The sequence below is a fragment of the Harpia harpyja genome, chromosome 13, assembly GCF_026419915.1.
Source record: "Harpia harpyja isolate bHarHar1 chromosome 13, bHarHar1 primary haplotype, whole genome shotgun sequence".
Classification (NCBI taxonomy): domain Eukaryota; kingdom Metazoa; phylum Chordata; class Aves; order Accipitriformes; family Accipitridae; genus Harpia; species Harpia harpyja.
The window spans coordinates 25,227,569-25,238,528 of NC_068952.1; the positions used below are offsets into that span (position 1 = coordinate 25,227,569).

At 47.0% G+C, this 10,960-nt stretch overlaps 1 protein-coding gene across 6 annotated transcripts in view; it reads right to left on the bottom strand.

Annotated features, from left to right (window-relative positions):
- TJAP1 (tight junction associated protein 1) overlaps positions 1-10,381 on the bottom strand; it is a 40,634-nt gene extending 30,253 nt beyond the window's left edge. For 4 of the 6 annotated variants that reach the window (XM_052805252.1, XM_052805251.1, XM_052805254.1 and 1 more), the window contains exons 1-2: positions 10,222-10,381; positions 9,139-9,213 (exon numbers count right to left, since the gene is read on the bottom strand). The gene's annotated coding sequence lies outside the window, so the exon portion shown is untranslated. Of the gene's footprint in view, positions 1-9,138; positions 9,214-9,491; positions 9,949-9,972; positions 10,180-10,221 lie in introns of those variants that run through there. The other 2 variants (XM_052805249.1, XM_052805250.1) reach the window with 2 other exon arrangements.
- Positions 10,382-10,960: the final 579 nt, after the last annotated feature.

Sequence of the window (10,960 nt, forward strand, 5' to 3'; positions counted from 1 at the left end):
TCAAGCAGGAGAGCCAACACTGTCACAAGCACTGTAGCAAGAATATATCCCACTTGAATCTACACCAATATCCCAAAGGCTGCCAAAAAAAGAGCTTCTATCTGCTGTGCTTCAGAGTAGGTTCTGAACTTCAGCAAAGCACAGGGATGTCAGAAAGGAGCAGGATTTCATAAGGCAAAAATGACAAACAGATATGGTAGAAGACATATTCCCTTCTACTTTCCAAGAAGCAAAAAGCACACACACAGAGGGAGCCCTATGCTGTCACTGCACAAAAGTGTCAGCAAATTCAAAGAGCACCCACAAAGGGCTAAAACGCTGTAATCTCTGGGGAGCCTGGAAGGCAAAAGGTCAGTGTAGCCACAAGCTCCAGAAACATGCCGATGCATCTAGCAAGCTGCCGGAGCAGGGATGATTTATAAGGCTGTGGCCCAGCTGCTCCACACCCCACATGCGCATTTCAAGGCCCTCGCTAAGGGGAATGGTCTGGTATTAGGTTAACAAGAACAGACCAGATGAGGTCCAGTAGACTTTCCCATGCCCATTAAAATTCAAGGCCTCAAGCTAGCTACTCCCTTCTAAGCCAGTAAGGTAAGCTGCTGCATTAGCTCCAGTACTTTGAAGAAAGAGGCATGAAAGGCCAGATTTACCAATAGATTTATATCCAAAGATATAAATAGAAGCCTGGCAGGATTTACAAAAGCACCCAAACAGATTAGGTGTCTAAATCACTGCATGCAGGAGAAAGGGCTTCTCCACTTCTAACCACTCCATACCTCTCCAACCCCAGCCGCCACAAGAAAACCCATTTCAGAGAGGACAGAAGCCCCTGCTGCTCTACAGGTTGCCAAGGGCCATCCCTGTGCAATCCACTTCAATGGTGACAGCACCCAAATTCCCACAAGTCTCAACAGTGCATCCTGCAATGGCTGCAACTCTCGCAGAATGTAGGTCTGCCTACTTCCCAGAATAAGAGCTGCCTCTTCAGCCTCTTCTCTCCCTTCCCCCACTACATCTTTATTTTTCATAGACTTAATACTGTTTCAAGTTACAACCCTCATCCTGCCACCGGTGGGTGGGTGAGTGGGGGAAAGGGGCCCTTTATAATTGTAGTGTTGCAATCTGCCAGCCAGGCCAGGCGGCCTGTTCCCGCCTGCACTGTATTAAATACCTTATAACTGATTACACCCCCATGGGGCATGATTAGCAGTCTTCAGAGAACAAAGTCTACTTTCATAAGAATAAGAACAGACACGTACTGCTAACCTACTACACAGCTGGGCAGGTGAGGAAACAGGGAAAAAAGGAGGGGGTGTGGAGGGGAAGAGTTAACTGCACTGTGAAGTATTCTTTCCTTCCCTCCCCTATTGCAGTGTCTCTGAGTTGTGATTTCCACTGCCCTGAATTGTTCCCCTTGGACCTACCCCAGAAGATTCAGGTAATGTAAGCCCATAAACAAACTGCCACCTATGGAAGTCGGGCAAAGTCCTAAGCTGGAGAGGTAAGGCCTTGAGGCAAGCAGATTGAGCTTTGCTCTGTGACAGCAATTCCCTTCACACCAGTTCCTAGGAAAAGGGAAGCATGAATTTCAACAGCAGCATCAAAAACAAGGAAAAGGAGGGAAAGCTTGAAATACGATCACATACCCACACCCCTCTCTAACCTCTGTATGTATCTGGAAAGTCTATATAAGCAACAGCAAAACATCTAATTCAGTCTGGAGGTTAACAGCTCTCCAGAATCAGATGATTATTTTTTTCTTGTGGTGAGAGAGGAGGCAGCAAACAGGAGGAAAGCCCTCTCCATCCGAGAGAGATAATAGGGATCCCCAAACATACATAGTCCATATGCATTGCTGCAACAAACCAGCCTGATGGAAACTTAGCCAATCTGACATGAAATGACCTACAACTCATTAGCAGGTGCCTTCCAAATCTCAAATGCCCACACAAACAGCCACAAACATATTTGGTGCTATCTGGCCTCCATCTCAGCAAAGCACAAAGAATCAAACAGACTATACAGCCTTTCACCAAAAGGAGTAAGAAAAATGGAGGCAACTCCTAGGCTCAAACAAGCCTAGGATGGGCCCTTCCAGCTACTCTCCCCAAAGCTATGACAGAGGAGAGCAGAGCAGGAAGCTCCAGGAAAACATTTTTATTTCAGAGGGACACCTGTGCAGCAGCTTCAACAAAATAATAAGAACCTTTCTAACTGTGTCATTTTGGAAACAAGTCACCTGCTTCACCCAGAGCCCACTGGCTTTGCCCATGGCCCCATGGAAGCTCATGGTACAGTCTGGAAGCACTTGTGTTCAGCTGATGCATCTAGAAGAGGGCACCTTGCTGACACATTCCACCCACATTCTTACTCAACCCACCAGAGAAAGGATTTGTTGATGGAGACACCAACCCAGCTAAAAATGATCTACTTATATCTGCTTTATTCAGCAGCTGGTCCTTCAGCCAGCACATAGGAGGCATCTGAACTGTACTGTCTAGTCTCATTTGTACAGCAAAATCTGCATGTTCTCTTTACTACAGAAAGACCTGAAGGCACCAACTGACTTCAGGCTCTGATGTACTCAACATTGATGTAAAAGCATCAATACATTTAGAGTTATCAAACAGATTGTGCTTCCAGGGTTTGGACAAATGGGAGGCTTCACCATAAACACAAGTTAGTCATTAGAAGCTCCAGAAGGTAATTTAAATTATCGCAGCCAGCATAAAAATAGTTTTACTTTGGGACTTGAAGTTGCAAAGCTGTAACAAATCCAAGTGACACAGTAAAACTTCTTATAAGAGCTGAAAATTAGTTGTGAAGCCCCAGACAGCCTTGTATATAATTTGATTCAACTACCATGGACTAGCAAAAGGGAAACCACTCTTCACACTGTAAAAAAAAAGATCCAAAAACTCTATCATCCTTCAGCTCCTAAGAGGCAGAAGTAGTCTGCTTGCATTTTGTATGTGTATATATATACACACATGTAAAATATATAGAAATAATAAATATATAAATAAAATTAAAAACCCATGCATCTAACAATAAATTGTTCAATCCCCCACCATGCTGGGCAGCTATCAATCAGGCATCTTAGCTCAAATTGGAGCACTGCAATCCAACACTCTCCCCTGGCTGCTGTACCCTCACAGATACCCTGCAACCATCCCCCATTCCCAGAGTAAATTGCCTTCCACTGCAGAGAAGCACTCCTGCTATTCCAATACCGGTATTCACCACCAGGGCAAGAGACCCTAATTTAGCCCCGCACGGGCCTTCTGCAAACTGCTAATCCCCAATACACAGCTGTTTTTCAAATGTACAGGCATGAGCAAACCATAAACGATTTATGGCGCGTGGCAGGAAGACTCCTGGCTCCCTGCGTAGGCGGGGTTTGGGGACAAGATCATGCTTGGACTAATGTTTATATTGCAAGTTGTCAGTTGGGTAGTAAATCATCTCTGGAGCTGCATAGTAATACAGCTCTCCCCATCCAGCTGAAGCCTTGACGACATTGAATTCTGTTATAGCCATTTCAGATACACCTGGGGACCTATTTACAAAGACATCATCTAATCAAGGAAAAATGGATACACTTATAAGCAGACTGTACAGAAATTCTGCAGCCCAGCAAGGGTGATTTGCTTTCAGGAATCAATCCACCCTGGTAAGAGAAGCTTCCCAAAAATGACACTCCGTACTAGCCCTAGAAATCAGATTGAGTGCCTACACAGACATCTACTAACAGAGCGCATTGCTAGCAAAATACGGTTATCTGAGAAAATCCTTCTGAGCAAAGTTTTCATTTCCTAGTATTTACCTAACCATACTGCAAGCAATGCTTAGAAATTCAATTCTAAAAGTTCAAGAAATGTATTTTGCATACTTTAGCGCATGAGACACTTTCTTCGCAGAAAAATGAAACCACTTAAAGGTAGGATGTGAACTTGAAGTCCATTCTCAAGAAAGGTTACTTAAAGCAACTCTAATTTTAAACAAATATCCTGTCATTTTCCATTATTTTCTTTTCCCCCATTTGAAAGGGCTGTGCACACAATACACTGGGTACAGATCTCCCACAGCTAAAAGGGAAGGGGGAAGAGTTCTCAATAAGGAAAAAATGATAAATAAGAACACACAAGAAAAAACAGAACAGTAGAATTAACTGCAATCACATTTCAGTTATGTGAGATAGACCAGATTTCAAGTCATCTCCCTAGAATATTTTTAACCTTCCCATTGGGCAGCAGCAGAGTCCTCACTAATGAACAGCAAAGCTGCAGTATGAAACCTCATTTAGGAGACAATGAAGCAAGGCATCTTTGGGAATCGTATAGAGCTTGTGCAGCAAGATACACGCAGGTCTAAATGCAGTTACCCTGAGTAGCATATGCTAAAATAACGGTCAAAAACCTTACTGCCACAACGATTATCTAATTATTATCTCAGGAAAATAACTTATACTCTCTTGAAACAAATGCTAAAAAGTAAAACTCGCCTAAGGCTTTTTATGAGCCTAAGTATAATTCCCCAATGGTTAGAGAAACTACCTCATCTGTCCCTTTTGATTTCAGAACCATTCATGCATGAGCGTTACATTAATGCAACTAGACAACTGAGACTTCAAACACAAGAGTAAGAAAATCCAGTTATGACTCCTACAACATTGCCAAAACCAGCTTTATCGCAGAGCCAAAACACAAATATAGAACTCAACCAAAGACATAGCAGACACTGACTGCTGAATTTGCTGACCCCTAGAAATCAGAAATTTAAACCAGTTCTCTCTAGCCACTAGCAGCAGGTCAGATCCTCTGTGCCTAAAAACCACAGAAAACCTTACTTTCCAATCCTGACCCATTTCACTTTCTCAGCATCACAAAACTTCTGTGAAAGTCAGTAACCCTTTATGCACAGCCGTTACACCTGCCACGACAGGGTTATGTTGTACCCTAAAGCACATGTTGTTCCCAGAACAGCCCATAGGGAGGGTATCCATACAGGGATCTCAAGGTTTGCATGACCTGCTCCTAGCTCTGAAAATCCCCCTCTTTTCTTCAGGAGTTCCCCTTGCATTTAGGCAAACATGACAAACACACACCTTTTTATACATATCTCCATACTACTGCCACTTACCTTTATTAGCCTATCCATCAAACCAAATTTATGCCTACTTGACCAAGCAGCACTGATGGTTCTCTTGATCCTCAACACAGATTGGACATGAGCACAAGACACAGACTGTGTCTTCCCAGACACTAGTACATTGAGGCTTATGCTACAACATGCCAGATCTCACTTGAACAGCCTTAAAGCCCTTCCTTTCAGCCACCTTCCAGACTAAAGTCCACTACAAGACTGCAACGTGGAGAGGCCAAACTCCACACATTCTTTTCCCTCTAACAAGCAAAGGCAAGGAACACAAAGAGCTTTGCCTGACCACTTGGCGGGAAGAGACAATACATGTCTTCACATTCACAAATGCGACAGACCTCATCTATGGACTGCACTATCTTTCCAAGAACCCTGCTCTCCACCAGCTTAAAATCCTCAACTACCAGGCCTAATCAGAGCAGCTCGAGTGCTCTGTGGGTTTGTTTTTTGGTTGGTGGGTTTTTTTTCCTAATGCAGTTATCACAAAAAGAAAGGTTAGTGGGCAACCTAACATAGCGAGTAAGTGTGATTCAATACCTTGCCTCTGACCCAGGCCAATACAAGGTGGTTTAGAAGATGGAGCAAGAAGCCTCAGTGGACAATTATGGAACAAACTGCCCTTTCTTTAAACCTTTACCTGTTAAGAGATTGGGTTATGACTGAAAGATACACCTTCTAGAATGAGTTCTTTAGCTAAAGCAAGTCTGAACATTTCCACCCGTAAGTGCTTGATCTTTTCTGAATCCCGCTCAGCTCTTAGCCTCGGTGCTATTATGTGGTAGTGAATTTCCACAGATTAGACGTCATGTGAAAATACTTCAAAATGATTATTCAGTTTGATGCCTATCTGTTTCACTGAATTGCATTCACCCCAACCGAAGAATACATTCCAGCTCCTTCACCTCTGCATAGCAGTCTTCCTCAGGCTTGGCACCCAGCATTGTTGAAAAGCAGAGGAAAACTGAGCCCACCCAAGTGATGCTTATCCTGCATTCCAACCATTGCAATGCTATTCTCACAGTCCTACATGGCCTTCCACGCCATTTCCTTCCTAAGCACAGCTCCCAGGAGGGCACTCCAGAGAGGGTGGCTCATGTCATTCCAAACATGAGACAGCCTGCAAGCTGCTGCTTTTGGCCCTCTCTGAGCATATTAGCAATAAGACCATACATTAACAACCTGACAATGAAGAGAACAATTTCCAAGTCTGGAACAAACAAGGGAGCAAAAAAGAGAAAAGATTAATTTAAGTCAAAAAGATTCAGCCAGATAAGGCATTACAAGCTGTGGAAACAAGCAAACAGCTCCTGGGAAGGGAAAAAAAGAGGCGGGGGGTGGGGGGGGTGGGGAACATGTCTCAGAGTGCCCACTTGCCTTAAACAAGGCAGGGCCTGACTTGCACTCTACAGCAATTTCACCATGCTACAGAATATGCAGGACAGTGGATCACACAGGGGTCTGCTTCATTTTGAAGTCATGGCTTTTCATCTCCTCCACTGAGCTTTACTAAAGCATTCAATGCCACAGTATCTAAGTATCTTATAGACTCTTACAGACTCTTCCTCAAATCCCCAATAAGATGGGCATTAATTATATTTTGCAACCAAAGAACGGAGAGCAAGAAACAGTAATGAACTGAACATATTCACACAATAAATCTGTGGCAGAAGTTAGGTATCCTACGTTGCAGTTCAGAATTCTGACTGCAGGCTCATCCTTCCCCTCCAACCAGCTGTAAAGGTACTTCAATTTTAAAAAGTAACATTCTTCCTACTACAGTTACAGACCCAGCCAATCTAGATCTAAGGAAAAGCCCTCGGGTAGGGGAACTGGCAGGGAAACAGGATGGACAATTTCATGCCCCAAGGCATTAGCCCTGTTTGCATAGATTACGCACATAGTTCCTTTGCAGTCCTGTGTAAAATGAATTTCAGAGAGGATCATATTTACCCAGTTACAAGTGACTTGAAATACACACAGCTAGCACAAATGCCACAAGCACTCACTCTCTCCATAGCTCAAGGTGTCATATGAAAAGGGGATATCTTCCCAACCAAAGCCTTCAAGCAAGGAGATGAACATACCCAGCTTCAGGACCTTAAATTCACTCTCAAAGCATCAATCAAGTCAAACAGCCAAGAAAATCTGTTCTATTATGACAATTCCAGTTCCTGACAACCCCAGACAAAAGAGCAGAGATGAGTCAAAAATGTGTCAAGCCAGACCCTCATTTCTGAGCAGAGGAATCCTGCCCTCAGTCTGTATCACATGTAGGCTCATTTGAGATCCCTACATGTTGTATTTCTCCCAGCAACATGAAAGGCAGAGGGTTATTAGCTAATAATAATTAGTTACTACATTATTCTTGTCACACCGTGCTGTAAAAGCAAAGCCCTTGTTAGCAAGTACACAACACGGTTAATTCACTACAATCTAACCTCCAGAACTATTTCTTGGGACTACACTGTAGATGTGGTGACACATGGAAATCTCAGAGAGTCTAGTTTTCAGTGGATCCTCCATAAAACACAGCAGACATTTTAACAGGTTAGGGAGCTCACCTTCAGAAAAATCATCAGCCTCTAGGACTCACAAGCATCAAGCCTATTTCAAACAACTACCCAGTCACATTTTACTGAAACTTGTTTACTTTGCTATTGTTCAAACAGCTTGGCTTTCTTCACCTTTTTAAAAGCACTTTATATGCCACACCAGCTGCCACAAATCCCTTCTCCAAGCCAGCTCTGGTACCATTCACATCAGCATGTGGACCAAAAATCACTCGTCCCATCTGACTATTTGTACTGCTCCAGGACAAAAAGGGGGCAGACCTGCAAAGGACTATACCTCTTTCAAAGCTATAATCTAGTTCCCCTACATACTATGCCATGTGATTGTATTTAGAGTGGATGGCAGAGATAAGAATTCAGGGTTTGAAGGCTGCAAAGCAAGTGACTTAGCAGCAGCCAACAAATGACTTGAAACAGATCGGAGAAGAATGCAAGGTCATCTTTGGTTCAGAAAGCTGGTCTGAGGAGGCAACAGGTCTTGGCACGTAACTCATCCCCTTCTGACCCAATGCTTTGTTAATGTTAATATTAAGATGAAGATAGCCATGGTCTGCACTTTAGAACTCCGCTGGCCCTGCTGAAATGCATTCCTATGATTTCAAGAGCACTGGGTGCCTGGGAAGGAATGAAAAGCCAAAAGCTCCTGATACCACAGCTAAGACGTGCTAGCTTAAATGCTGATTTAACATCCAGAAGCTGAAACACACTGTATGCAATGTACTATTGGGATACATAACCTTTCTGCAGCGATTCACTAAGACGTGAAGAAAGGAGCTGTACTAAAAGTGATTTGACAAGTAACTGAAAGGTATGATCAAAGGACCAGCTGCTGGGTACCAAACAGCTGCCCCTCTAAACTGGATCTCAACAGTTTGTTCAGGAGAAGACAGAAAAGCCAGCGGTACACCTGTACCACCCATCAGGGGATCAGCCAAAATATGGGTGGAAAAAACAACGTGGTGGAAGAAATAACCTAACAGAACAGAGGTTCACTAGAATTACCTAACTTTGGCATTGCAATTATCGCAAAAGCAGGATCATCAGAAAGGATTTTATTGAGATTCTGGCTGGGTAGACCTCTTGTGATTACACACAGAGCACAGCTACTTCAGCACTGACAGAACAGACTTTAGACTGCTTCTCTGGATGGTGTGTAAAGTGCACTGGCGTACATCTTTAATTGAACTTTTCTTCCCAGGAGCTCTTAATGAATTTTTCAGGGTCACTCCCATTTCATTGGCAACCCTGGCCTCTCAATTCAAGCAATATAGGCCTACTATGATGCAGAGAACACCACAGAGAGGGACAGTTTTTCAGGTATGTGGTTCATATATTCTCAAAAAATTTAAGTAGTGGGACCAAAAGAACACAGTTTGACTCAGCATCAGCTCATTCCTGGCTTTCTTACCTGCTGTCTGATGCTTCAACAAGGATTCATTGCTTCCTTTTATGTAGGCCCTTTATCCCAGTTCCTTCTCTGAATCTGTAAAAGAGATGCATACCTCTGAAAAGATTTCACTGGCATAGAACTATCTATATTTGATGGATGATCCTTTTCAGCAGACAACCTCCACCTGGCATCTCTCAGATCTAGGTCATTCTCAGCCTTGCCAGACTTGCATATCATTTCCACACCCTGATGCCTATCAATGCAATCTCCTGACCATCTAAAAATCCGTTTATTAGCACTCAATCTTTTACTCTGCTCCACACAGTGTGCTCAAGCCCAGAGCCAGATGCAGTTCAGTATTTATTGTTCACCTGTTTTTCTTTAAAGTCTTCCCATGTTCCCAGGGGCTGCTCACCAATTCTACAGTGGGAAGCATCCCTTGCACTAAAGAGGGTGTACAGGCTGGTAGAGAATTTCCCATTCCCCCCTGCCAGGTTTGGCACCAGGGGAGTGCTGCTCCTTCCCTTCCATCTCTGCCTCTGTCAGTTATACTCTGGTTCTACACACACGCTGGCCCAGACTTGTTCCACTTTGCAGCTCCCACTCCAGCAATGCTCCCTGCACAGATACTGCTTTCTCATCCCCCACACCACCTAGCTCTCCATCACCCAGACAAGGCTACACCCTGCATGGACCTGGTTCGGCCTGTGCTTCCATGCCTGCTCTGCTCCCTAACGCCCTGATGGCCGAGGCGGTGGCACCACCGCCCTCCCCCACGGGGACGGCCCCTTCCCCGGGGCCGAGGCTGCGACCCCATCGCCCTCCCGCACCCGGCCCTCATCTGCCGCTCACCCCGCCTGGCTGACTCTCCCCGCCCACGGTGCGACCCGCCCGGACCCGCTGTCCTCGGGGGACCTCCTCCCGGCCCCGGGCCACACACAGGGACAGGGAGAGCCCCCCACTCGCAGGACGCCGGCCCGAAGCTCGCCCGGGAAGGTCGGCGAGGCCCGGGGGCGCGGGGGGCCCCGCCCGGGCCCGGCTCGGTCCCCAGCCGGTCGCCTTCCCCGCTCCCCGCCCCCGGGGCCCCAGCCCGGCTCTGACCCGGTCGGGCTCGGCTCCGCCCAGGGTCCCAGTGACTTTGCGGCCGGTTCTGCCCCGGTTCGGCCCCGCCTCAGGCCCGCCCCAAACTTTGCCCCCGCTCGGCCCTGCCCCACGCTCTTGCTTCAGGCCGCCATTTTGCCGCGGGGCACGCCGGGTAATCCGGCGGAATCCCCACGCTTCAGCGCAGCTGCGTCATCGGGCAGCACAGAGGGGGCGGGGCCAGGCGCGGCGGCGGGCAGGCGGCGCGTCTCCCCCGTCACCGCGGCAACGCGAGGGGCGGGGCGGCGCGGGCGGCGGGGGAGAGGGGCGACAGGACGAAACCAACGGGGCCGCGCGGGGGTGGAGGTCAGGGAACCCGAGTGCCAGCGCGGTGGGGCCGGGGCCGGGGCCGGGGCCGGTGCCCTCTCCTCAGGAGGGGGTGAGGCGGGTGGTGCTTCTCTACCGGCACTGCCAGCGGGCTCAGCCTGCCGCCGCACCGGCCGGGACCGCTTATCCTTTCCGGTTCGGTGGGGTCCGGGGCCGTGGTAGCAAGGGGCAGGTGGCAGCTTCGGGCAGGTCCGCGTTTGTTTGGGAAAGCTTTGCCGGTCTGTTTGGGCTCCTTCCCCGACGTGCCCATGGAGAGGGCTCTCGCCATGCTCCCCTGTAAGAGGAGGTTCCCGTGAGGCCTTCGCAGGGCTCTGCCAGTGGGGATGCCTGGGGATGCGGTCACGCCGCGAGGCTGTGTGTGGACGTTCATATT